General features: G+C 40.6%; 1 protein-coding gene across 7 annotated transcripts in view; it reads left to right on the forward strand.

Moving 5' to 3' along the window:
• The window catches only part of LOC147423321 (uncharacterized), a 224154-nt gene that overhangs the window by 120886 nt on the left and 80392 nt on the right, over positions 1-22876 (forward strand). The gene's annotated exons all lie outside the window — the stretch shown is intronic.

Consider the following 22876-nt stretch of genomic DNA (forward strand, 5'->3'; position numbering starts at 1 on the left):
GTCTGTTGGGAGCTCTATTCCATTGCACACTCTCAAGAGATTGTGCATCAACCATTCAATATAATCATGGATTTTCCACAACTACTCCGTGTGTTATGTTGTACATACACTTAAGAGTCTTTAAGTCACCTGCCATGTGCAATTCCACTGTATAGTCACCCTGAAAGAACGACTCCATTTCTTTGTTCACTGATGATAAAAGGAATTTGGGTTTGACTAAAAGCCCAATCGAGGATTTCAAAATTTTCCTTATCAACCTACAATGAAAAACAAAAACACAAAAGCAACGACCAAATAATCAATATTTTTGTTATTATAGAGTGAACTAAGTATACTGAAATGATCCTAGAGTTAGAATGTTGTTTTTGGATTGCACGGCTGAAGTATCATGGATCCTCTTTGATGGATCGAGAGCTCTATTCATGAGGGTAATGGTGACTCTCTCCATCTTCTTGTACTTCTAGACCTCGCACTCGTTGAGCTTCAAAACAAACTTGGGAATCCCACCGCACTCCTCTCGACTGATGTCAAAGAAGTGAACTGCATACCTTTGCAATGCTTCAAGATCAATAAAGAGGTTGTTGTGCTCGTTAAACTCTACCTCTTTGCCACCCTTGCCTAAGAACGTTGCTTCAATATGGAATTGTGACCCAAGTTTCTCAAACACCTCATTGTTTACGTGCCGGCAAGCAACCTTTACATGTGATGGCTTTGGCAGCAATGATCCTCTCTATAGTTTATTTTGAGACTTTTTAGCTAATCCTTTGAAGAGTGCCCTGTATCCCATCTATGAGATGCCACTCTCATCAAGTATTGCTTGCACTTCCATTGGTTCCAACTGATTCTCGTTCATGAAGGAGATAAGGAGCCTCCCTTTCAACTTACAAAATTTTTTCTGAGCTATCATCTCTTAACTACTTCTTTTGGAACTAGACGGCTGTAATGCACTCCGGCATTGAAGCCTACACCGTTCGAGTTTGGATGCAGTAAAGACCTGCCAAAAAATCACCATGCGTTATGATCATGTATAGGAAAGTGTATCCGTTTCTTAGTGAAGCACATTGAAGATACAAAAGCAAAAACAAACTTTGAGTTACCTTAAAGCTTGTATTTATTTTTTCAGGCCACCACTACCAATCTTCATGTTCTCAATGTTGCACAGATCTCGTTTTCTTTTCCGACTACCAAGCACGGTGTCTTTCTCTCGCAAACTTGTGATCTTCTTCTCAAGGCCTTGGATTGTCTCTTTGTTTGATAAAATCTTCCGAGAGCATGCTTCATTAAGTTTATTCAGCTACATGTTCTCCATCACCAGGAAGTTTCTTTGCTTTATGCATTCAATCCTCTCATTTCCAAATATTCGGTGTATCCCAATAGCCCATCCTTGCCATCACCTGTGAAATGTAAAAGGCTAGTGATATTAGCAAAGGGAGGTGGCGCATTTGTCATAGGATCCTTTGGATAAATAGACCCATCGGTTCACAAATCCAAATGATGTTCCTTGTTTTTCCTTCTAAGTTCTTTCTCCCGTTGAGATAAGAAAGACTCCCTCCTACGTTTCTACAACTATGCGTACTCTTGCAATACATCAACATGAAGATGATGAGTGTTCTTTCTTCGAGTAAGTATTAAAGATGAAGGGGTTGAGGATTACAAGTTCAAATTGGTGTTTTCATCATAAAATGAAGTGTTCTCCATTCCTAGGGTTGATAGAGAAATAGACAGACACTCGAAACTCATGAAATATCTCAGGTTTTGGGAGGGAAGGCCATATTCTTATATTTAGAGTTGATAGAGTTTGTGTGGCTTATATTTTTGGAGGGAACACTTGTAAGTTGGCATTTCAAATCATTAGTCATATGGTTAGTTGGATTCCTGACAAGAGAACAAAGGATAAGAATGATAAAGACGGCGGCTACCTACCAAAGAATGTCATTTTGGTTTTTTGTTGGCGCAAAAAAGTATCACATAAAATGCACAATTTAACATTTTCATTTTCTCTCTCTAAGCCGATGCGGAACTTCTTACAGGGCCCAAAAGTGAGTCCAACTTTCTCCTAATGTTTTTCCATTCTTGAAGATTAAAAGGAATAGGTATGAAGTCTTACAAGCTCATTACATTAAGAGCAATAGACAATCCTCAAAACTTGAGTCTGAATTGTAGTTGTTGCTCGTTGATGTAGAAGACTTACTTGCAAACTAAGCAATGTTGAATTCAAAACTTGAGAGATCTGAAGAAGATAGCTCTGAGTAGCTATACCCATCTTCTAGGATTATATTTTTGAATGCCACTGATTTTTCTTTCTTGGGACATTCAGAGGCCCAATGACCTGTTTTGCACAAATGAAGCATTCATTATCATTTTTTGAGGATGTGGACTTACGTTTTTGAGAAAATCAATGCTTGGGTCTTCATTTGAACTTCTTCTTCTTTTTATTCTTCTTGGGATGCTTGCACGAGCATTCCTTCTTTTTGTTGGCGCATCCAAAATCTCTAGAGTAGTAATTTTACTTTGCAGAATTTATTTGAAGGTTTTGAGTCCTTAAATTCCTTTTGTGCCTGCTTTTGAATACATAATTCTTGTATTACTACCTAAGTCTTGGATTATATTTCCATGTGTAGCTGATTGGAGATCAAAATTTTGGTTGTCCAATTTCTCAATAAGCAGCTTTGTAATGGCTTTTGGCAGTTTATACACAAATTTTGCTTTGATTCCTCCAGAATGGTATTTACCTGCTTTATATATTAAATTTTTGCAATAAATACAGAATCCCAAATGGAGAAGAAATTACACATTTGAGCTTCCTGAAAAGCCGGTAATGCCAATGCTGCTTGATCTTCTCGATGCCTAATGAACTCTTTATAGATACTTTCAATTAGGATCAAGAGAGAGGCATTTCCTTCATGTCGTATAATAGAAATTTTGACTATGGGAGGAAGAATTTTCCACCATCATTTGATGATGCCTATAAAACCATTTATTGTAGCTTCTGCTGTCTCATGCGCACAAATAGCATTTGTTGATAGATCTAATTATGCATATACTCTAGAACTAGGATGATATCATCATGATCAATGTTGTAGAAGGTAATATCTCCTACTTTTTTTATACCTTGCACAAATTGGGGAGTGTTTTGAGTTTGGGAGGCACTTGTGGATGCTTCGTCCATTGGCTTGTCCTTTTCCATTTGTAATTGAACCAGAGGGTTTTTGATTGAAGAATCAGCTATTTCTGGTTCATCTTCAATGTTGAAAGGACTTTCATACGCACTGGGAGGAGATAAAATATTATCTACAATGATTTCTGCTTGAAGACCATTGCAGATAGTTTCCTCATAAAAGTTATTAAATTGGTCCCCATTACCTTGGAAGAGTATATTTCCATAATCTTTGAAACTTCACAATCTGATAATTACTTTGAAGTACTTCAGGATGGGGTTTTGTGTGATTGGTTAACATAAGGGGTAATAAAGACTTTATCATTATCTGAGATAATAAAATATTTATCTTTGATCATACAAAACTGTATAGAGAATGCAGAGGATGATGAGGCCATTTGACTAATTAGTATTAAGTAGTGTCTACAAAAGGTTTGTCTTCATTTTTGAAAGTTTCGGAATGTTGACAATCCTTATTCTCATTGCTCTAGACTTGGTAGGGGCTTTATGCACAACAGGAGAAGAGAGAGATTTTTGAGAGCTAACAAGATAATTAGATGAATCTATATTATCAATATTCAATACTCTATTAACCATTTTTTACTTTAAGGTAGGCTAAATGTCTACCGTCCCCACTAACAGATTTTTTCAACGCACAGGGATTTTTTTTGTGTCATCCGACCCCAGCAGACACCATTGTGCTCCACGGTCGTCCCGTTGACCCCGTACACCCCCCCACCCCGGTTGCCCGATTTTATAAACAAATCACCGAGATGTGTTTTCCAACTGATGGGTCGCTGCATGGCTTTTTTTTTGTGCCTTCTAACCGCTAGGGCGAGCCGTGCACCGTGGTGGTCAACTTAAATTTAACATCTTGAACAATTCAAATACTTTTTTTTATAAAAGTGCCAAATCAAGTTCAACAATTGCATGGAATGGTAGAATTGACATGTGATATTACAAATCATCAAGAGAGAGTAAATGGGATAAACTAAAGCTAAATCCATATTTTTCCATGTCACATGCTTAGCATGCACCATATAGGAAACATCAACCTGAAACAGCTCCACCAACATGTCTTCAATTTCATCCTGTAGGGCAAGTAAGGCTACAGGTTGTATGTGTGTAACGGAATCGCTATATTCATCCATTATCTCTTTCACCACCCGACAAAAGGCTGTTTTGAGTATGATGGGCTTATTGCTCTTCTGATATTTTTGAATCTCTCGCAAAGCAACTATGCTTGGCTTCCATCTCCGTTTTTTCTGTGATGTTGGCAATGGTGGAGGAGCCGCCTGCCTGGCCCATTGAGGAGGATCATTTTTATACTTTTTCCTCCTCTCCCCTTGGGCATGTTGTTCTTCAGGCATCACCTTGTCCTTTTTCCTCTTTGCACATTGCTTGGCTCTTTGAGGTATTTTTGAAGGCCTAGAGCTCCTAGCCTTTGCTTGTTGGGTAACTTGAGCTCTATCCTTTGCTGCCTTCCTCTCTTTCTCTTCTCGTGCTTGTAAGTTTGCCAAGTGAGCTCTCTTGGCCGTGGCATTCTGCCATTCATCTTGCTCCTTTCGTCTTCTTTGTTCTTCTTGCATTCTTTTTTCTTCCTTCTCAAGTGCCTCTTTCTTTTCCATCTCTTTCATTATTTTCCCCCTCTTGGCCTCTCATGCTTTAGAAACCGGGTCGCCTGGTATTACCTTGATTACTCTTCGTTCGAATCAGGTCCAAATCTTTGCGGCGTGGTTTCCACTGTGGCCTGAGCACCAGGTGCTATGATAGCATGCGAGGGCTCTGGATTTTGAAGTGGACCTCAAATTCTTCTTTGGTTGCTCTTGTTTCTTGTGTGGCTCTGTGTAGAGATGAAATTGGTGGGGGATGTGATAGAGGTGTGCGGTTGGCATGGTTTAGTGGTCTTAGATCACCAAAAATGTGTCGCATGATGGTGGTTTGATCATCTAGATTCGATGATTGGGAAATCGTTGGGCGTCTAGTGGGTTGGGACGCTGGTGTAGATTCCGTCCTCGAAAGCTATTGAGTTGAAGCTCGTTCGTCGAGGTGGAAGAGCATTTGAGATGAATGTCCTTAGCCTTCTTCAGTCACTGCAAAATCAAACAACATTGGCACAGTAATTGCATTCTCATAAGCGATTAAAAAGCATATGCAGTTTTAGGCAGACAAATTGATTGGTATCAAAATTTTAAACAATTTGTCAGCAATAAACATTAAATTGCAATATAATCAAATGCATAAACAAATGTAAAGGTAAAAAATTAAACAAGTCTGGGGTCGCTAATTTAACGGTCAAAAGGCACTAGAGATCGACTATTAATACCATGGGTAAGCTTCTTAATTTTGTCTGGTCAATTAAGTTGTTTAATCACGAGAGCCAAGTATTTCATGTTCGAGGGCTGACTAGAGGCTATACCTAGAAGACCTTGTAGTTAAGCTACGATAAAAGGAATTTCTCATGAAATCATCGCCTGACTTATTTTCTTTTCTTTGACCCCCCAAAGTCTTTTCACAGTGATTCAATTTTGATGTGTGTGCTTATTTTGTATGCCTTCGGTTTTTTGCTTTTCAAGGAAAAGCGCCCACACTGGGAACCTCTAGGGCTCTAGTACCATAGGCAATACATGTGAGTGAAGTACCCAATCAAGCTGAGATTTCTCTTCCATCTTAGGATTTTACATTGTGGCACTTTGATTTTTTGTTTGTTCATTTTCAGCATTTTAATTTTGTAACTTTGGGGGGTCATATAACACTGTTACACCTCCCCAAGCTCATCACACTAGTAAACTCCCTTTATAATACTTAAGCTAAAGGTCAATAGGGTCAAGCCCACTAGAAAGCCCTAGTACATTTCACACAATGCTGCCTAAATCGGATTAAGAACCTAAGTAGCCATTGATTATTAGGAAGGCATTCCCCATGGTATTAAGAGAATATATGTAACACCTAACTTGGTCAAACTAGCTTAGTCGGACTGCTTGATTTTTAAACCTAGACAAGTGATTATGACAAAAAATTACATTGAATTTAACGTTTGGTACTAAGCAAATGCACTGAGTATTATGCTACCAATCACAATTAAAGCAGACAAACATGGATGCGAAAAAGATAAGGGGCAATGCTAATGGACAAGAAACACTTGTTTGTGTCGATGGTCGCGCTTGATTTGAAGTGTAAATGACAGAAAGATCCCATGAAGGTCCAAATCCTAATCACAGCAACACGCTCCTGTACACAGTAGGAAACACAAGGAATACCTCTAGGAGGCACATCGGTGGGAAAAAAGAACTTTGCTAATCACTCAACTCTAAAATAGAAACACTCCTATTGTATTAATCCTACCTACCCTCCATCACTCGAGTGATGAGGATCAAAGGTGTTTTATGACATAGGTTTCTGTTTCAGTGTACCGAATGTGAATGTGTAGGTCTGGGTCAAATGTTTTGACTTTTATTGTGCATACTCATTTGCTTATTGCTCTTGCTCTTTATTTTTTTATTTATTTTGTGTGAGTATAAGGCTTTATATATATACATTCCCTAAGATTGGTGATTGAGAGGTCAGGGAAAAAGGTTGAGAGGGAAGCAAATGAATGATGACTATCAGCAAACACTCCCCCCTTCCTTGGGTAGATCATACTGTTTGAAATGAGCTCGTCACCCTTTGAAACCAATCGTTCCAGTTGGTAATAGGTGAGTATTTTTGCCAGTAGTTTTCTATTACCTTAGGTGTCTCGTCGAGTTGTAAGGGTGGTAAGGTACTTTCCCAGGATCGAACTTGAAGTGGTTCATCAAGTGATTCGTGAACATTGGGAGGTGTGGATTCCTTTGTAGCTTCATGGAGGTCGACTATTGTAGGTGGAGGTTGTGGAGAAGCTTTTACCTCTATGGATGCATTACATGAGGAGCTAGAAGCTTCATGGGACTCCCCCCTTTCTGAGCTAGGTGGAACAAATCGTTCTTTCTTCGGTACCCAAACTAGCTCTGGAGCGGGTGTGTAGCATTCAATGATTTTTTTCTTTCCACGATGGTCAATTTGTTTTGGAGCTACAGGATTGGGCTCACATGGGTCAGGTGATAGGTAAGAACACAATCTACATTTTGGCACCCAGATTTGATCATTTCCTTGATAGTAGCCTTGGGCTTCCAATAGTCGTTTAGGAATCCAACGCAACATTTCTTTACATTTCTTGGAGCGAGTGGGACGTTTCTTATAAGGCTTCTATTTTTTAGTACTAGCCATGGTCGCTAAAGAAGCTTTAGGGACCCACTTGTATGTTTTCTTTGTTATATGAGGATGAGTCTTGTCAGAAGCTATATGCATTGCTTGTAGCATATTTAAGGGTACGGGAATTTCATCCCCTTCAGGTGTTACTGAGGTTGTCCCCCTATTTCCCCAAGTGTCTATGGTTGCTGCTAGGTGGACCCAATCCACATTGACCAACTCAGTCATCCCAGGTAGTACATCCATATAAGGAGAATCTTCCCCAACATCAGTGTCCGCTTTACACGTGTAACAATACTGCAATGGGGCCGAGTGAACTGTGGTGTCAGATCTATGATCAATTATAAACTTGTTTCCTAGAGGATGTGCTCGACACATCAGAAGATCCACTCGAATGACAGAATCTTGGAACTACAAGTAGACATGGTTTTTAGACCAGCCATGCACCATTTTTGCTTCCCTCATGAAAGGACGTCCTAAGATCATCTCAGATGCCATAGGGTGCTTGGAGAAATCCATAACAATGAAGGTAAATCTTATTTTATGTCCAAAGACCTTGATCTTGAGATCTTCTAGCATCCCAATAGGTTTAACAATAGAGCCGTTGGCCATCTTCACTACAATGGTTGTGGTCGCAAGGTGAGGTCTTCCCATATTTTCCCAGCAATTTTTAGTCACAATGCTAACCCCAGCGCCACCATCAAGGATTCCCTTCACAGTTAATCCCTTAGTAGTGATTGGTATGGTCGCATTGGACTCATCACCCTCAAAGTATTGTCCCAACTTGTTAACAGGTATTTCTATAACAAGGTTCTCATCTAGGTTGGGTTGTGGATCTATGTGTTCCTCCTCTATTGGCATCTCCCCAGCTCCATCCATCTGTGCAAATTGTGGTAGCCCAAACTTCAGTTCTCCATTGAGGAAGGCTCGAAGAGCTGAGACTAGCTCGGGGTCTTTATATAGTTTGGACATGATGGTGGTTCTAACTTCTGAAGACATGAAATCCATCAATTTGGCAATGTTTAACGGTACCTTTTGGCCTTGAGTCCCTTGACATGGGGAAGATGGGATCTCCATTTCTTCGATAGGATCAGGTAGTCCCTCTGTAAACATTCTTTCCATCAAGAAGTGAGTACGCCCACTTTCCCATGACTTTAAGTCACTTTCTTCTTGGATGACACTAGGTATGTCCAAGGGTCTATGGACTTGGTGAGGTTGTTGTTGCGTAGGGAACACGGTGTCTGTAATCTGGATCTTCCTAGGTGCTGGTTCTAGATCCCTCTGGGTATCTTCTACCAAACTCCTTAGTTGCTTGACTCGCTCAATCTCCTCTGTAGGGTTTGGGTAAGTTCCTATCTTCTTTTTGGATCATGACCACTGTGGCTCATGAAGATCTTCCTTGTTGGTTTCTATGTTAGTGGTCGTTTTGGTCTCCATGGTTTCACCTGAATCAGAATCTTCTTCAACGTCGTTCATATATACGGGGTCGTCACCAGTCTCTATGTTGGTCTTTGAACTGGGGTCTGACTTCGCTGCTTTTTGCAATCTCTTTCTTCGTGTTTTCTTCTTTTTCTGAGATTGGGCAATTGATGCCATGTCTCTTTCCTCAAGAATATAATTTTGTTTTTGGAGCATCAATCGTGTGAGTACGTTTACTGGTACCACGGGTGTACTTGGTGATGGCTCCTTGGTAACTTCAATCAAGTTTAATGGCGTGATCTTTGGTGCATTTGGATTATTTGGACATTGGGCAATCAAATGATCTATGCCACATCGATTACACATGAGTATCGGCATTGTAGACATGCTCGCTTGATTGGTTTGCATTAGTGTGGCATTCTTTTGTAGCCTAATAGGACACTCAGCTACACGATGTGGACCTCCACACTCATAGCATTGAAGAGGTGGTCTCTTAGCAGTGTAGTTGATATTTTGGCCTCTTGCCGCAATAGTAGCTACTTGATATACAGGTTTGACTTGTCCCCAATAGTCCTCCATGTAGTATTGTGGACTTTCTTCAAGCCCATCCATCCCATAGGCGATATTAGGATCTATAACTTCCTCACAACCTTCCAAACAATAAATAGATGACTCACAACCCACTTGATTCACAGAAGTTATTCTCGGATGCGGTGGTTGCGGTCCTAGCACTGGAGGTGGTAAGGGTGTTGTTTGAACAACACTTTGGTCCCTAGGGACCATATGTTGTGATGTTTGTTCAAGAGGTGGGGCCGGCATCAATGCAGGCACTCGAGGTGTGTCTGTCCATGCTAAGGTTGGTCTATTGGCCATCGTACGCTTAAATACTATGCAATCCTTAGCTTGATGACCATACCTTCCACATGCATTGCAGTTCCCATTGAATTTTACTCTAAAAGTAGGGCATTTACTAGTACTATGCGGTCCATAGCATACTGATCACCATTGCTGCTCCCTTCTTGGATACATATGATTGTTTTTCAGAGCACGATTGTCTCTAAGACTCTCTTGAATAGCCTTGGTGAGATCTGCTAAAGTCATCTCAGATATCTTTAGCTCCTTAGCAATAGGATTTAGGGTCATTGGCTGATGCCCTGATGCTTGCGAGCTAATAGATTTAGTCTCAACAGACACTCTTTCTCCTCGAATCATTAAATTATCCTCCAATTGGATCGCATTGGTGGTGACTGCTTCCCAAGTGGTGATACCTCTAATGACTAGGCCATTGTAGATATCCTCATGTCGTAATCCCCTAATGAATCTATCAAGCAATTGGTTATTGTTGAAGTGCTCATTTGGATTACAACGAGAATTCAAATGCTTCAAGCAACTTATAAAGTCTCTCATTGACTCTCCTTCCTCTCGTTGGGCTTTCTGGAGCTGAGAGGCTACACCCCAAAGTACTCCCTCTCGTATGTATTCTTTTAAGAACATTATCCTAAGAGTAGGGTAAATCGTTTTTTCTTCCACCCTTAGGGTTCTATACCAATCCCCAGCCTTCCCACTTAAGGTTAGGCTTAAAGCATTGCTCTTATGTAGGTCATTGTGTTCTCCTAGAGAATCGTATATTTGTTCAAACACTTCAATATGCTTTCCCACATCCCCGTCTCCACTAAATTTTTGTGTGAGCTTGGCTATTTGTATTGCCTTACTTCTAGGCTCTCTATCAGGCACGTTACGCATATTCTCAGCAATAGATCGACCAATAGCTTGAGCAAATGTTGCCAAGTCACCTAAATGAGCAGGCACCATGGGTGAAGGTTCTCCAGAGACTACATGTGGAGTAGGTATTGACATTGGGCTAGGCGTATAGGAAGCCCTTGGATTCCATGTTGGGTACGATGTTGTGCCATGTGGTGGTCCATAGTTCATATGGGTGGCCCTAGGCATAGCAGACGTCGGATGTGACATGCTAATGCTAGCCGGTATAGTCCCATGGAAATGAGAACTTGTGTATTGTGGTTGTGGAGCATAGGTAGTTGAAACAATGGGAGGGGTAGGGACTACATGAGTGTGATGACCCATAGGTGCATATGATTGGTACACACTTGTAGGTACTGTTGTTGCAGGCATTGAGCTACCATGTAGTGGTGCTTTACTAATAAATGAGGTCCATGGCGTGTTTCTCGGCATGCCCATCATTGGGGTAGGCATGGTAGTCGTGGTGTCATCAAGGGAAAGATGAGCTAGACTTGGAAAAGTAAAGCTATCACTTGTGGGCTCAGATTGCATTGAGACCCCTGGCGAAACAACATATGGGGGATTGATGGGACTCACTGGGGGAGTCTCTATTTATGACAGAGTGGGTTGTTTCCCTTTTCTCGTGTCTAAAAATTGCATAGGACCCGTCGAAGGTATGTTCATTCCTCAATTTTGCCTCTCGGACTGGATAATTCTATGGATGACATTGTAGATCATGTGTTGTTGTTCCTCTAGACTAGTGGCACTAGATGTGGATTGTACAACTTCTAACCAACCCACATGGTATGTGTAGCCCATGTATAGGTTGGTCAAAGTCTCCGTGTGTAGGTCATATTCCCAATTTTCATTGATAAATACCCCGTCCAAACTTGGTGTACTACAGGGTTGCCGTGAGGTGGATGCAATGTTGCTTCCCATGTTTTGACTTTTAGTCACCGCTACCTTAGAGGCGACTTTGGAAGGTGGTAGCTTGGTAGGGCCCTCATTAAATGAGGTAGGTAGAATTTCCACGTGGACACTCTGAGGGAGTGTGGGGTCTACAGGAGATGTGAATGGTGATTCTACTTCCCCACCCCCTTCGTTTACTTCACTAGCCATAGGTTCCGAGCGCGCAGCTCTACTAAAAGTTTCCATCAAACGGCTAAAAACACTAGTTCCAGGTTGTTGGGCCCAGCTAGGTATGGTTTCATTTGTTCCCCCGGGGCTTTGTGTAAAATGCTCTTCCATAATATCGTAGTCAGAGGAAGAGTCGCTAGCCGCTATATTTGGGTCTTGGGTTGCACTACCTTGGGTTCCCGCCGAGGGCGTAGACCCTAGCGTGGAAGGATAGTGAGTACCCCCGTAAATCGAAGCACTAGCTAGTTGTTCGGACTCTAGCACACGACCAGAGCGTAGATGCATGTGCTTTGGGCGCCCTACAAGTGTCGGCAAGTACCCTCAAAGGTTACTTGCTTTGTTTTATGGGTGTTTTGCACCCAGTTTTCTACTTGATTTTTTCTTGTTTTTGATGTTTTTTGAGGTTCAAAAAACGGATTGGGACGTGTGATAGCTCGAAACGAGCGTATCGCTTAGGAGATCTAGGCGCACTTTACAGAACACTGTTTGACTATCGAAAGCTCCCAAAGTCCCTAAAACAGTCAATTTCTCCTAGTTTCTACTTGGGCACATGGCTTAAAATAGAAAGTTGAAGGGTGACTTGTGGAGGGAAAGGTGAAGGCTTTGCCCCACATGCTTTCTCCTTTCACTTGAGGACTAGCCTATATATAGTGAATAGCATTCACCTTACATCATAAGACCAAGACCAAGCCCAAGCCCAAGCTCAAACCCCCGATCCCGATCTATCTTTTTGGGACAAACTTACAACTAATTTTTTTTTTTGTGGAAATAAATATTCCCCTCACAAGAGAGCCTTGCGCATGAAACCTCACCCAGTTTTTTTTTTAAAACTTTTTTTTTACAATTTCTTTTTTTCTGTTTTTTTTAAATGATAATGTTGACGAAAACGTGCTGATCTGTGGTCCGTGAGACTACTGCGCACTGAGCTGAACTAAGTGCGGATAACAGGATTGTGCAAACCAGATCTGAGCCATTCCGACTGTGCAGAATACAAATTGCACTAGATGTACCGAAAACGAACTGACTTGACTATGCTGAACCGAACTGTAAGCAGAAATCAAAATGTGCAAACTTGCTGTGAGCTCAAACAGAACTGTGTGAGCTGCAGCAGAGCTGTAAATAAACAGACCTTTCGTATACTAACCCACAACACAAAACTCTTGCAAATCTACACCAGATCTGTGCACACAGTCGCCAGGCTTCTCTTTCTTCCTTCCTAATTAAGCTTAGTGACTCCACGGGGCAGCACAGAGTGCTTCCCGGAGCTTGGTGCAGGAAAATTCCCCTACAACGGCACCAAAAATGTGCGCGTCTGCCGCACGTTGTCGAGAAATTTGCGGTCTTTCCAGGAAAGCACCGGGCTTATGGCTGTGAGAGTTTGTGAGAGAACTCAACAAAAACTATATGAAGGAGTTAAACCATAGATGCCATGAAGACTAGGGTTTGGAAATAAGTGCAATCAAAGAAGACTCACTCTTTCTCTCTTGCACTCACACACACAAAGAAAGAACGCAAAAGAGAATGTCAAAACAATACGAAGATGAAAACATCAAGGCTATGGTCATATCGTATCATGGGTAATATGAAAGGGTTAATGGATGAGTTAATGGCATTCAATCTTGGCTGACCAAATAGGCTACGAATTGTTCTTTGGAATTGTAGTTTTGTGCTTACCGTAATATATATATTTTGTCTAGTGATTGGGATTAATTGTGTGTACAAATCCTCTTGGTTCATAGCAAGATAACTACGCTTACATCAAAAAAAAAATTATAGTCTATGAGAGGTAGTATGATGGGATCCGGTGATAGAAGTATTTCATTGAGCCTTTCAGGGCCGAAGAGAAACACTATACGTTGTTGAAAGTGTATTTTACGGCTAATCCATATGTTAATTCTAATAGATCGTACAGAGTGAAAGCGATAGAAATGATCATCATGTGGGTTATTCATCTAGGATAGTATGTGAGAAATGTAGATATGAGAGAAGTGAAGAGATGAGAAGTTTCCCTCCCAAGCCCTATTCTTGCCCGTAGGCAATAAGGATACTGCGGGGAGAGATGTACCTGTAGCAAGAGAACCTAGAGAGGATGAATTACTAAGAATGAGAGAGATAGGTTTGGTTAAGGAGATGAGATTAGATACATATATATATATATATATATATATATGTTGGATTAGAGATGAAAATGAAAACAACAAGAAATCAAGAAAACATCAATGTAGAACACATCTTACTTGAAACCCTTCGGCACCATTATTGATGGGAGAGAGAAGAAGAGTGGATAATTCCACTTTGATTGATACACCAAGTGCAAGACCTTCTTTGATTAGAGTTGATCTTCCAAGGTTAGCTTGTTGCAAGAATGGCTAGTCTCCCTCTAGGAGAAAGTGTAGGCTTGGGCTTATGTTAATGGCTAAGTACAATTAGGCATTACTACTCACTCCCTCGAGAATTCCTCTCATCAATGGCTTGAATGCTTGAGTTCTTTCCAAGGAAGAAGAGGTCCCCTTTTATAGGTGAAGGGAACCCACAAGGGTTTACACAAGAAGAGAGGAGCCAGTGTGAACAGGAATTGGAAAAGTTGGAAATGAGCTATCCCTGCATGATGTGGACAAACTGGGGTCCAGTATTTTGATCATATCTCCTCAACCGTGGCTCCAAATAAAAAAGTAAGAATATGGGCAAAAACTTCAGCTCATTAGCTACGATTTTCATTTTAAAATCGTTTTCCAATTTGGATTGGAACCTTGTGTTAAAAAAATCATCAAAATAGGGTCCATTTATGGCAGCAAAAGTCTTCATGTGGTCTCCTTAGCCTAGACTTTCATTTAATTCCAAAGGACACCTCATGCCATATGAAAGCATGACATTGCTCCTTGACAAATTTTTGTAATCATGCTTGCAATAATGCATTAAAATAAGTGTATCTTTGAAATCATGCCACCTAGTGTCCCACTAGGATTTGATTCTCTCCTAGTAGCTATTTAAAAAGAAATATAAGAAAAGTATAAAAAATACATAGAATATATATATATTGGAGTTTACCCTAGATATAGGATCTAGCTAGGGTGTGAGATGATAATGAAATAGTAGAAATAAAGAATCAATGCTTTTTGCCCCAAGTTAAAGAGGCGGAGCTATTGATGCTTTTCCCATAGTATTTTTTGATGGTAAAGTAAGGATATGTTACCCTTGAGAAAAATACTAGGATGAGATGGAAGGCTTATTATTATACTTAAATATGCATATGTACACTATAGGAAATATAATTATGTATCTAAAAAAATACAAGATAGATCTTGTAGCATGCGTTCCCACTATGTACGTGTCACAGCACGACATCCACCCCCTCTAAACCTGCACATCCTCTGGTATGTGCCACATTGTCTCTTTGTAAGATTAGACCTCTTCTACATCTTCCTTGTCTTCTTCTTCATTGGATGATTCCAGAGCTTCATGTTCACTTTGATCTTCACCTGTGTTTTTCTCTTCTTCCTCATCCATATCTTCTAGATCATTGTCTCCTCTTCTCTTAAACATTTTAATTCTTTTTCCTGCAATGGGAATCTTTACTTCTGTACCATCTAGTTCAGACAAGCTATAAGTAGCATTTTCATGCACATGCTTTACAACATACGGTCCAAACCATCTTTTTGAGAACTTACGCATGACTCTGTGCTGGTTATCAAGGCTACTATCATACACTAAAACCCAGTCACCTTTGTCAATTGCTTTGCTCCTGAGTCGATGTCGCTTATCAAAATAGTCCTTGTTTTTCAACCTTGCATTTTTGAGTCGTTCTTTTGCAGCTTCAATGTCTCCAGGTCTTCTCTCTAGCTGCCTTATACGCAGTGCAAGGAGATCTTCCCTACTAAGCCCCTCTTGCCAAGGTAGTACATTCCATGTGGGAATTGTATCCTCAATCGGCATCACTGGCTTTTGACCATGCATTAGCTCCGCAGGCATGTAGCCAGTTACTGAGCTATGTGTTGTACGATCAGCCCATAAAGCATATGGTAACAATTTTGGCCACTCACCAACTCTTCCTTCGCAAGCCTTGGCCAAAGCTTTGATGATAGGAGGATGCCCTCTTTCACTCTTTCCATTGCCTTCAGGGTTGTAAGCTGTAGTAAGAGAAAGCTTGATCCCTAATCTAGAAAAGAACTCCCTTGCTTCTTCGGCATCCAGTTCACCTTGATCTGCAGTGATTTTTCCCACACAACCATAACGGCAAATCACCTCATCAAGAAGGAATTTGCACACAGCTTCTGTGGTCTTAGCTCTTAATGCTCTTCCTTCAACCTGGTTAGTTAGGTCCTCTCGTGCAAGAACCAAGTATCTCATCTGCCAGAGTCCTAAAGGCATCGTGACTAGATCCACAACCCATTTATAGTGCATGGCTAGTGGATATGTAGGGTGCAATCCATCACGATGTCGAACATTTGAATACATTTGACAAGTTACACATGACTCTACAAACTGAGACACATCTTTATGCATACCCTTCCACCAGTATTTTTCTTTCAACTTGGAGAAGGTTGCCCACACACCCCTGTGTCCAGCCCATAGACTCTCATGAAACTCTTGCATGAGCTTTACTTGAGTCTCTTTTTTACATATAACCCGTTGTGGTGTAGCACCCTTTTGTTTAGGATGCTTCCACAAGTAACCATCCCTTAAAAATTACCCATATGCTTTCCTGTGTATCCTCTTGAATTCTTGTTCAGACCAATCATCCTGTTTTGTTAGAGCACTCAAGTACCTTCCAATAGAAATCCAATCACCTTCATAAAGATCTTTCAAGAACAATTCAAGCGAATTAGTCATGCAGACATTATTACCTTTGACATGAGAGATAGAATAGAATTTTGTGCCTACATCATCTCCCTCATCAATCATTTGTGACTCATCTTCATACCTTGCCCTTGATAGCATATCTGCCATTGTATTGTCTTTACCTGCAATGTGCTTAAACTCGGGATTTAAGGACTTAATGTAGGCAATCCACCGCAACATAGCAATGTCTGGTGTTGAGCAGCTTGTAATCATCCCAAGAAGTGGTAGACAATCTATTTCTACAACCACACATGCACCAATTATGTACTCTTTCCCACTTTTCAAGGCTGTAACCATACCCCATAACTCTCTCTTTATCTGTGGATAGTTTCTTTGGCGAGCACTTAGTACCTTTGCTCCAAATCTTACCACATACCTGTGTCCTTCTTTGTCATCTTGCCCTATTGCCCATCCAATCCCTGTAGGACTGGTATCTACTGTCACAATCACTGGCCTTTGACACTCATATTCTACCTTTCTCAAAGTTGTTGCTGACTGAAGTAACTCCTTTAGCTTTTTCATGGATTTTACATGTGCTTCTGTCCATTTAAACTTTTGATTCTTTCTAAGCAGCTGATAAAGAGGATCAGCTACATGTGCATAATGTGGAATCCAAATAACATAGAAGACACATGCTCCCAGAAACCTTCTAACCTCAGTGATGCTAGTGCATATTTCTTTCATTCTTTGGATGGCATCTACCTTTGATGGACAAGGTTTCCTACCATATGGCCCGCACATGTGCCCCACAATGAGCACTTCTTTGACACCAAACATAGACTTTTTCCCTGACAATGTAAGATTCACTTCTTCCAACCTAGACAAAATTTTATCACAATCATTTATGTGATTTACCACAAACCTGCGACATCCCTTGAGATCCAAAGCTTCATCTTTGTCACTTTCTTCACATCCTTTGATAGGCAAATCATCAATGAAAGGCATTGTGATTTGAGGAATAAAGTCACATAAGACCTTATTCATCCCATTCATCATATGTGCAACCGAGTTGGTTGCTCCCTGTGGCAAGGTATACATCCTTACCAAACCCAAAGGTGTCCTCATGGTTGTCAAGTCTCTGCTTTCGATTGCAAGCTGAAATTGATCATACCCTGAGTAGAGATCCCCCATTGAGTAGATTGCCCTCCCTGCAAACGCCTCTGCAAATTCATCCACAATTGGACCTGTTCCTACATTTCTAATTGTCACCTTGTTCACTGGTTGCATATCTTGGATGAAGCGTAGAGAACCATTCTTCTTTGGAACTGTGAACCACCTGTTTGAGTATGGAGCACAAGAAGGCTCCAAGATTCCCATTTTGATTTTCTCATTCAGTAGCTCTACTAACTTTGGCAAATGAGCCTTTGGAACCGGAATAGGCCACAGATTCCAAGGCACATGAGGTATTGTGAAAATTACCATAGGAGCTACAATATAAGGATCAACACATCCTATCTCATGTGGCTCAAATGCAAAAGCCTTACCATGCTTTGAAAGCATTTCTTTGAAGCACTTTGTCTCCTCCTGTGTTAGAAACTCCTCGCAACCAATCTGCAACTCTTGAAAGGACTCCTTTGTGAAGGTATGCCCGATCTTTTTAGGATTCCTCAAACTTGGTTGTAAAGAAGCCTGCTCAATCTTTTCCCTGTTGTTGGGTGGTAAGGGTGAAGCTACTGGTTTCACCTTCTTTGCTACACTCTTGTATTTAGTTTCAACATGGACTTCTGGGCCAACTGTTTGGCTTTCTTTAAAGACTTCTATTACTTGATACATTTCCATAGAGCAAACTTCCACAACTTCATTTTCAAGATGAAAATTAGACCCCATTATAGCATCAAGCTCACCCATAGTATCTACAAAAGAAACTTGTTCACACAAACCCAAAACATTTTCAGTAGGCTTTAGCAACCCACTCTTTTTCATGCCTATTTGTACATTATGCACATATTGCCTCTCATATCTCTTCAAATCTTCAAGTTTTGTAAAACATACTGATCCATTCCTTGTTACCAAGGAGCTCATCGAGAAAGTTTCACCTATTTTTGGATCAAGCGAGACCCTTTTTCTTTCTGTACCACTGCAATCCCGCTTTACAATGGTACTTGGCCAAAACCCATCATTTCTCTATGATCATGAAACTCTTTGCTTACCTTTGGTAGAGGATGTTCTCTGAGGTTGTCACGATTTCTTTCATGGTTTACACAGACTGTGAGAAATTGGACAGCTCGTTTACCATCTTTGCTACGTATTCTAGCATATGCTGAACCATCGTCCATTACCTTTGTTTCCATTCGAACTCCCACAATGTAGGGTTGTCCAAGGATGAGATGATATGAAGATGTATCCTGTACAAAGAAGTTTTGGTCAATCTTTACATCACCTATTGTTACCTTCACACCTGGACATGCTGCATACAATTCACCGAATGAATTGTTTGCCACTTTTACCATCCAGCCATGATCTGTGTCCATCGGCCATTTGCACTTGTTGTAGAGACTCTTTGACATTATGTTTATTTCTGAACCATGGTCAATCAAGGCAACAAATGCCTCTTCAAGATCACCTACCTTGACCAAAGTTTCTGTAGTAGCCCTTGCCAAATGACTTCGTGAATAGTAACTCCTAGGAATATCTTCAACTTCTTCATCATCATTTGAGAAATACACTTGCTTCACTCTCCCACTAGATTGGTAGCATCCTACCACAGCTCCATCATTCTCCTTATTTTGCAGTTGCATCCCTTGTGTCTTTGAGGTTTCCCCTTCAACCTGTGGACGAGAAACTTCAGCAAGGGTTTGCCTCTTTCTCTTGATGATGTCAATGATCTCCTCATGGAATTCACGCTTTGCAATACCAAGAACTTCTCCCAGAGTAAACTCAATCTTGCTATTCAAGATCCTTTCCTCCAAGACTTCCTTTAAATCTGTAGCAACCTCAATATCAGATTGTTGTTTATAAGTTGGGCCTTTTGTCTTACCTTTCGTTGGCTCTTTCTTCTTTCCTGTTGTAGACTCCTCCATGAGTACTTCAGGTGGAGATGCTCCTTGTGTTGAGGGTGTTTGAGAAGGCATTGAGTCACTTCTTCCCCCACTTCTAGAAGCTCTTTTTGATGGTCCTTCATCAGCATTCTCACGTCTGCGCTTCTCTTCTACAATTGCCTCATTTTGTTGGCATTTTGTAATGTAGGCATGCACTGACAATGAGTCCACTGGATCATTCCATCCTGTTTCTAGACGTATGCAATCACCTGATTCATGTAGAATCTCTTTTGTAAGCTTTCCCTTTTTAGCTAATTGCATGACATTTGGCCAAATTTGACCATGATGGTCACTCACCTCTTCATCACAAAAATGTTCAATTTTTACTCCATAAGTAGCTGCCTCAACTGAAGAGGTGGCATGCTTGGTTGCCATATCTTCAACTAAGGTTTGCATTCCCCCCTTCCCAAAGTTAGTTCTCAAGGGTAGACCTGTCTCTCTTAAGTGGATTTTACCATCCTTAAAAAAGACAACATCTTTTGACAAAGCATCACTAAAATCATCACAATCCCTTCTTACATGGTCTGTACTATCACACCAAATACATCTATTAACAAACCCTTCTTTGGGTTGTTGTCTTTGCCTAGGAAGTGTTGCCTAGGAAGTGGCCCTGATGGTTGGCCTTTTTCTTCAAGCTTTGCAAACTTCACCTTCAAGTCACGCATTCCCTTCACAAGCTCATCTAGAATGGACTCATCAAACTTAGGAGCGATAAAAGTAGGCTTTACCATTTTGTCAGAAGTTGAGGTGGAAGGACTTGTAGTGTTTACTACCATCTTGTCCCTTCTTCTTTGTCGTTTGGCAAGCAGTGAGACAGCACCTTCAACCTCATTCCAGTCGGTCTTTAGTCCTTGCTCAGCATCTTTATCTTCAAGAAGAAGCTCCAAATTTTCTTGAAACTCTTTACCTGCAGCTTGTAAGAAAAGATCTGTCTTCTCTGCATCTAGTGTGGCCCTTTCTGTCCTAGTGAGTTGTGCATAGCGCCGCTCAAATTCCCTAAGTAGCTCTGTTATTGATAGTCCTTGCTTTGGCTTGACTACCCATTCTAAGAATGTCCTTTTGGTCACTCTCTCCGAGTCCTCCATGAAATATTCCTCCTTTAAAGCTACTTTGAGTTCTTCCCAATTTCTCCCATGCCCATCTTTAATTGCCCTAACATGCTCCCTAATTTCTGGAGCAACAACTAGCTCAAAGCTTTGAATCATCTCACCTTCTGACACGCGATGCAGCTCCATCTCCTTCACATACTCGCGTAAGTACTTGGTTACATCTTTGCCATTGAACTGATCCATTCTGTTGACGACCGCTTGTATGGCCTTCGTTGCTGAAATCTCCCTTCTTTCAGTAGCATGTTGTTGTTGCATGAACATTGCAAATGCTTGAAACATTTGCATTGTTGCTGGGTCAAAATGCATACCCTGTTGCTCAACATGATCACCCATGGTTACCCACAAACTCTCACCCTAGCAGTTTCGCGTCGGGTTCACCAAAAATATGTCGAGAAATTTGCGGTCTTGCCAGGAAAGCACCGGTCTTGCCAGGAAAGCACCGGGCTTATGGCTGTGAGAGTTTGTGAGAGAACTCAACAAAAACTATATGAAGGAGTTAAACCATAGATGCCATGAAGACTAGGGTTTGGAAATAAGTGCAATCAAAGAAGACTCACTCTTTCTCTCTTACAGTGACACACACAAAGAAAGAACGCAAAAGAGAATGTCAAAACAATACGAAGATGAAAACATCAAGGCTATGTTCATATCGTATCATGGGTAATATGAAAGGGTTAATGGATGAGTTAATGGCATTCAATCTTGGCTGACCAAATAGGCTACGAATTGTTCTTTGGAATTGTAGTTTTGTGCTTACCATAATATATATATTTTGTCTAGTGATTGGGATTAATTGTGTGTACAAATCCTCTTGGTTCATAGCAAGATAACTACGCTTACATCAAAAAAAAAATTATAGTCTATGAGAGGTAGTATGATGGGATCCGGTGATAGAAGTATTTCATTGAGCCTTTCAGGACCGAAGAGAAACACTATATGTTGTTGAAAGTGTATTTTACGGCTAATCCATACGTTAATTCTAATAGATCGTACAGAGTGAAAGCGATAGAAATGATCATCATGTGGGTTATTCATCTAGGATAGTATGTGAGAAATGTAGATATGAGAGAAGTGAAGAGATGAGAAGTTTCCCTCCCAAGCCCTATTCTTGCCCGTAGGCAATAAGGATACTGCGGGGAGAGATGTACCTGTAGCAAGAGAACCTAGAGAGGATGAATTACTAAGAATGAGAGAGATAGGTTTGGTTAAGGAGATGAGATTAGATACACACACATATATATATATATATATATATATATATATATATATATATATATATATATGTTGGATTAGAGATGAAAATGAAAACAACAAGAAATCAAGAAAACATCAATGTAAAACACATCTTACTTGAAACCCTTCGGCACCATTATTGATGGAAGAGAGAAGAAGAGTGGATAATTCCACTTTGATTGATACACCAAGTGCAAGACCTTCTTTGATTAGAGTTGATCTTCCAAGGTTAGCTTGTTGCAAGAATGGCTAGTCTCCCTCTAGGAGAAAGTGTAGGCTTGGGCTTATGTTAATGGCTAAGTACAATTAGGCATTACTACTCACTCCCTCGAGAATTCCTCTCATCAATGGCTTGAATGCTTGAGTTCTTTCCAAGGAAGAAGAGGTCCCCTTTTATAGGTGAAGGGAACCCACAAGGGTTTGCACAAGAAGAGAGGAGCCAATGTGAACATGAATTGGAAAAGTTGGAAATGAGCTGGCCCTGCATGATGTGGGCAGACTGGGGTCCAGTATTTTAATCATATCTCCTCAATCGTGGCTCCAAATAAAAAAGTAAGAATATGGGCAAAAACTTCAGCTCATTAGCTACGATTTTCATTTTAAAATCGTTTTTCAATTCGGATTGGAACCTTGTGTAAAAAATTCATCAAAATAGGGTCCATTTATGGCAGCAAAAGTCTTCATGTGGTCTCCTTAGCCTAGAATTTCATTTAATTCCAAAGGACACCTCATGCCATATGAAAGCATGACATTGCTCCTTGACAAAGTTTTGTAATCATGCTTGCAATAATGCATTAAAATAAGTGTATCTTTGAAATCATGCCACCTAGTGTCCCACTAGGATTTGATTCTCTCCTAGTAGCTATTTAAAAAGAAATATAATAAAAGTATAAAAAATACATAGAATATATATATATATATTGGAGTTTACCCTAGATATAGGATCTACCTAGGGTGTGAGATGATAATGAAATAGT

This window comes from Adiantum capillus-veneris, chromosome 26, assembly GCF_014529385.1.
Source record: "Adiantum capillus-veneris isolate H3 chromosome 26, ASM1452938v2, whole genome shotgun sequence".
In the NCBI taxonomy this organism is placed as follows: Eukaryota; Viridiplantae; Streptophyta; class Polypodiopsida; order Polypodiales; family Pteridaceae; genus Adiantum; species Adiantum capillus-veneris.